At 45.4% G+C, this 6,251-nt stretch overlaps 1 long non-coding RNA gene across 1 annotated transcript; it reads left to right on the top strand.

Annotated features, from left to right (window-relative positions):
* Window positions 1-3,025: 3,025 nt before the first annotated feature.
* LOC147249249 (uncharacterized) lies at window positions 3,026-4,099 on the top strand. The gene is made up of 3 exons (XR_015109261.1): window positions 3,026-3,059; window positions 3,136-3,193; window positions 3,869-4,099. It is a non-coding gene; the product is annotated as an uncharacterized LOC147249249 (long non-coding RNA).
* Window positions 4,100-6,251: the final 2,152 nt, after the last annotated feature.

The following is a 6,251-nucleotide window of genomic DNA, read 5'->3' on the forward strand; positions in this document are numbered from 1 at the left end:
GCTTTCACTTTCAATGGTAAACGTTACACTTGGACGCAAATGCCACAAGGTTTTGCCTCCAGCCCCACTCCGTTTACTGCAACTGTGGCTGAGAACTTGTCGCATTGGCAGCCAGTGTTTGGCAGTACACTTATTCAGTATGTTGATAATCTTCTGGTGTGTTCTTCTACACAAGAGAATTGTCAGGCTGATACAGTGGGACTGCTTTGTTTTCTGGCTGAAAATGGTCACAAAGTTTCAAAAGAAAAGCTGCAGTTTGTTGCACAATCAGCGCGTTATTTTGGCCATATTATCACTCCAGAGGGGCGTAGATTAGGTCCGGACCGCATCCAGGCCATCTTGGATGTTCCAAAGCCACAAACAAAAAAGCAAATGATGTCTTTTTTGGGCTTAGCAGGCTATTGCCGTCCATGGATTCATGATTTTGCGGAGATTACCCAACCCCTATATGATATCACACATGGGGGGAAACATTTGACTATGACTGACTTGTTGACTTGGACTCCTGAGGCAGAAACAACTTTCACTGTCTTAAAACAAACTGTATCTGGCTCACCTTGTTTAGGATTACCAAATCCTGCAACTCCTTACAACCTCTTTGTTTCTGAACGTGATGGTTTTATGTCGGCAGTTCTTACACAGTCCCATGGTGACAAACAGTGTCCCATTGGTTATTATTCAAAGCGACTTTCCATAACAGAAAGAGCTATGATAGCGTGTCTAAGAGCTGTAGCAGCCACCACTGAAGCAGTTTTGGCTACAGCTGACATTGTTGCTATGTGTCCTCTTGTTGTGCATGTTCCACACGCTGTCCACTCTCTCAGTCTTCAAGCAAAAACCGCTCACCTAACACCAGCAAGATTGTTGCACTGGCAAAATGTCCTACTAACAATGTCGCATGTAACCTTAAAACGCTGTACGGTTCTTGACCCATCCACACTGCTTCCTACAGCTGAGGATGGAGAACCTCTTTCTTGTCTGGAGGTGGTTGGCATTGTGTCAAAACCATGTGATGCAATGTTTGATACACCTTTGTCTAACCCTGACTGTGTGTTGTTCGTAGATGGCTCTGCCCCGAAGAACCCGTCTGATGGTTCCTCGTGTGTTTCTTATGCCATATGTATGGGACATAGTGGAGTTGAAAGTGCCCGGTTGCCTAGTCATCTATCTGCTCAGGCAGCTGAATTGTTTGCATTAACGTGTGCTTTCATTCTAGGTAAAGGACAAGCAAAGTCTTCACAGATTCCCAATATGCATTTAATGTTTGTCATAACTTCCATGCGTTGTGGAAAAACCGTGGTTTCCTTACCTCTACAGGTAAACCCATTGCTCACAAAACTCTTATTATTAATCTTCTGTCTGCATTACTGCTACCAGCCTCAATACCAGTATGCAAGTGTCCAGCTCACACAGGGTCGGCTGACCCAGTGTCACAGGGTAATGCAGCCGCAGATACGGCTGCAAAATCTGCTGCTCTCTCACCTGTCTCCCCCGTTTTGCAGCTACCCTTGTCTATCCAGAATAACATTTTTTCTCTTAATAATGTCTCTTTGCTTTAAACAGGAGCTGATGCTGGAGAGAAAGCATTTCGGAAAAAGAAAGGATGTAGTGAACTCCCTACTGGAGTCTGGGTGAACAGTGGTGGTCAGGACCATGAATCAATTTAGCTAAGAAAGGGAATAAGGATTTTGGGAGTACTGGGAGACCATGTATCAAAAGGGAGGATGATGGATATTGTAAATAAATTATGGTATGCACCAGGATTTTCAGCATTTGCTGAAAATATTTGTAAAAAAATGTTTAATTTGTGCAACACGTAATATTGGCAGAGGTGAAACAATGCCTTTGTCAGCACATCCTAAACCAGAGGGTCCTTTTGAACATTTGATGATGGATTTCATCTAACTTAATCCATTTTGAAAACATGTCAACAATGACAAGGCAAAATTTATAACCCTTGCATGGAGTGAGTGTTTTCCATGTAGACATGCTACAGCTGCGTCAGTTGCTAAAGCATTGTTGTGGGAAGTTACCCCAAGATGGGGACTTCCATCCATGTTAATCAGTGACAATGGATCTCATTTCGTTAACAGTGTGATTAAAAATCTTTCAGAAAGCCTCCAAATAAATCTGAAAACACATTGTGCCTACCACCCAGCTAATGGAGGGGCAGTTGAAAGGGCTAACCAGACTTTTAAAACAAAATTGACAAAGTTAATGGCAGAAACTGATCTTTCATGGGTTGAAGTTTTACCACTCACACTGATGTTTATGAGCGGTCGTCCACATAGGACAACTGGACTCCTTATGAGATACTTACCGGGCGTCTGATGCGAATGACTAACACCCTTTTCCCGCAAAATGGTTTACACTGACAGGAATGGATGATGACATGTTAAGATACTGTTGTTCACTCAACCATGTTTTGAAGCTTATCTTCCTGAAGGTGAAAGCAACCTTTCCTGAGCCTACAGTAGTGCAGCTCCACAACATCCAACCGGCAGACTGGGTGCTAATGAAGGATCTAAGGATACTCCCACTACTTCCGCTCTCCTCTGACAGCAGACGCTTTTTGCTTTGCTCCTGCTCCCTGCTTCGCTTTATTTGTGCTGCTGCTATCTTTTCCTTTTTGTGGAATTCTGGTCCTGGTAGCAGTATATCATCTGGAATTTGTGGATTAAGTTGCCTCAAGCCATTTTCAAAGGTTTTTATAGCTTTTTTATAGCTAACGACTGAGTGAGTGAACGTGGCCCACCATCAACTCAAGCCTACACTACAGTGAGTGGATAGAGCCGAAGCTAACTAGCATCAGGATGCAACCCTTCTCCACTGATGATTTCCACAAACTTGTGCAGAAGATCACTGTGCTGGAAACCCAAATCCATATGTGGCAGTACAGACAGCTGTGAGCTGTCATGCCTAATTGGCAATTGCACAGCCAACCACCGGAGGCGCCCTCACTCATAAGAGGGGCGATTCCCTCCCTGCCCCATCTCTCTCTCTCTTGCTGCTCCTGAGGGGTGACGTCATTTCCGCGCCGGATGTTTTGCTTCGGACAGGTAACGCGGCTTGTCTGCTCACCTGCTGCTCTTGGCTCACGTAGCATTGAGCTAATGATCGTGTATTGTGCTGCAGAGCGGCCGATTTGGTGCCCTCCAGGCTCGTGTGTGTGTCACCTAAATGGCCTCCTGTGGTAAGTTTCTCCCTCTTTGCCTGTTATCGTTACTGATCATTAACGCGGCTAACGTTAGCCTGATTGTAGGTGGACGCTGGTAGCTGCGCGGTACTCCCTCTTCTGGTGTGCGCGTGTACTAGTGGTCAATCCGCTAACTGATAGCCAGCCCTCAGCCAATGGTGTGCGAGTGACGGCAGCACCAGCAGAACGGGCCCGCGGCTTGAACTAAGCGACTAACGCGCCATCTACGGAGGACTGCTGCTGCTTTGTCTCTATTACATTTTGTTTTTTATTGTTTTGTCTCCTTTATAGTTTGTTTCCTGCATTGTTTTGCCATTGTTGTATTTTGCTTTCTGCATTTCCTTGTTTCTGTTTTCTTTTTGTTTTCTTTGCTTGCGCCAAGGTTTTATCATCTTCCTTGTAACAATTTTAATGTAATGACTGAAATGTGGGGTTAGCCTCCCCCCCCCCCCCCCACCCATATTGTTTATTTCTGTTTTGTTATTTCTGGCTTAATTTGTTAATTTCTTGGGTTTTGCCATCTTGGTAGAACAGTGGGTTATTCTTTCAGCCTTTGTCTTTATTTCTTTTGTTTGTAGTTTGTGTTGTGTAGTTTCTGATTTGTATAATTTTTGGATATTTGTTTGTTGAATTTTGTTGCGACCCCACTAATTTCTTTTTGTTTCTCCTTAGTTGCTGAGGTCCGGTGGTGGTGGTGACCTGGTGGCGGGGACCCCCCTTCCCCCTTTTGTGTGCTGTGCTCCCCTGGGTTTGGGGTATCCTCACAGTGTGTGTGTGCTGTGTGTGTGTGATTGTCACTTGTGTCTAGGTGTTTATAATTTGGGATCCTCCGCATGAGTCGGTAGGCCATGCACCCTGGTAAGCCTCAGCTTTAAATTAGTTTCCCTCCTGACTTGCCCGGTGAATTTGAATGAAACCTATCTCCTGGGGCGAAACTCCCCAGGTGCCGTTGTCGGTTTAGCTTATTATCTGAACAAAAACTCTTGTACTTCATCACCCCCGTCTCGCCACACATAGGTTAGAAGTAAATGTGGAAGTTAACAGACTCTGTGGAAATGAAACCACTCTGCATTTTACACAAATGAGTGGACAAGAGAATGCTATCAAACAGCTACTTAGCACAGATAAAACTGCAAAGAAGCCGGAGAGTTATGATCTCTGCAGTAAATCTTCTGATGAAAGTCCTCCCTGGAACAGCCAAGGAGCGAAGCCAAAGAAGGAATCTGCTCTCTTGAACATGGAAGGACGTTTAACAGGCAGAACCATCCACCCGGAAATCTCTGATGCTACTGGCTGGCCAGTGCTACCATCTACCTCCTCATCAACACCAATGCAAAGCAGGACAGTCATGGATAGCTGCTAAAGGAAAGATGACAAGCAAGCAACCCGTACAACAGCCTGTTCTGATCCGCAACAGATATGCTGCACTACTGCAAGACTCTGCATCTCCATCCGATGAACAGGAAAACCTCTCATCACCACAGAGAAGTGTAAGGTCTGAACATAAATCAGAAGCTAGCAGGCCGCAGGCCAAGCTAACAACTGGGCCCCAAACTCTGATTGTGGGAGATGCCGCTGTCAAAGATCTGAGATTCATGTGCAGTAAAAACACGAAGGTTCTCTGTTTTCCGAGAGATATGGTTCCTGACTTGACAGCAAGAATCCCTGGTATTGTTGCAGCAAATACGACCGTTAAAAAGATCATTTTGCATGCGGGGATGAATGACATTCTAATCGACAGTCTGAAGTGCTTCAACAAGATTTCACTGATCTGCTGAGCACAGTCAGCTTTCTGGGTGTCGAGGTCTTCATTCGTGGCCCCCTTCCATCTGTCAGAAGAGGTGCTGAGAGATTCAGCAGGTTGATGGCTCTGAACACATGGCTATCTACAGCATCTGATGTCCATTCCATGCACTTTTTTGACAATTTTAGTTTCTTCTGGGACTGCAGACATCTTTTCAAGAGAGATGGACTCTTCCTAAACAGGTCAGGAGTCAAACTGTTTATGTCCAACATATCTTTCTGCCTGCGTCATCAATCTGTTCCTTCCACCAAGGACAAGGTGATACAGACAAGAGATGAATGTCATCAGGATGGAGCACAACCGCTAGCTGACATGAGATCCAGTGATGAGAGACGTCAGGGTGAACGAAAGGAGGATTCCCCATGTCAGGGCGAAGAGGAAGAGGATTCTTTGCCTTCAGCACCAAAAAGTGCCTGTGATGGTCCACCTTCTACACCCCTCCAAACTCCACCAAGGTCACCATCCACTGTGAGCACGTTGTCACCCTCATTATCCCCCTCATGGATTTCACTGACCACATGAACAAGCTGGTCATTGCTGGGACACAACTCACCCCCCGCCCCACTGCAACTTTCTCTCCTCTCATTCCCCTGCAACACCCTCGGCCTTCTGTGAATTTAAGACGTGCCCCACCCCCACCGTCCACATACAGGCATCAGACTGAAAATGAGCATCAGACTCATCCTCCACAAGCTGATAAGAGTTCAGCACACTTAGATCTCTCTGTCCCTGACTGCTGATGTGTTCTGGGTCCAATGATGTCACTCCTGACTATTCCCAGCGAAAGTCGGGGCCCAGCATACTGGAAGCTTCCTCAGTTCACGTTATGACTGGCAATAGAAAAAGAATGTTTAATTTGCCAAGAAACAGGGTAATGTCAAATTTAACATTCATTCCATGTCAACCACAGTCAGTACACGGTCCTATAGATACTGCTTCTAACATATCAAAGCTAGCAGTATTAAATGTCAGGTCATTAGCAGGCAAATCATTTCTAATCAGTGATTACATTATACAGCACAACCTGGACTTCATGTTCCTTACTGAAACGTGGTTAAGCCAAGACAACAGTGCAGCAGTTCTCACTGAATCAGCGCCCCCTAACTTCAGTTTCATAAGTGAAGCTAGAGTGGATAAGAAGGGAGGTGGAGTTGCAGTTTTGTTGAATGAAACCCTCCAATGCAGGAGGATGTCATATGGAAGTTTCACCTCCTTAGAGTATGTTTCAGTTCAGTTGAGAGCCTCCTGTCG

The sequence above is a fragment of the Aulostomus chinensis genome, chromosome 15 (assembly GCF_037954235.1).
Source record: "Aulostomus chinensis isolate RoL2024-O1b breed Wild chromosome 15, RoL_Achi_v1.0, whole genome shotgun sequence".
Taxonomy (NCBI): Eukaryota; Metazoa; Chordata; class Actinopteri; order Syngnathiformes; family Aulostomidae; genus Aulostomus; species Aulostomus chinensis.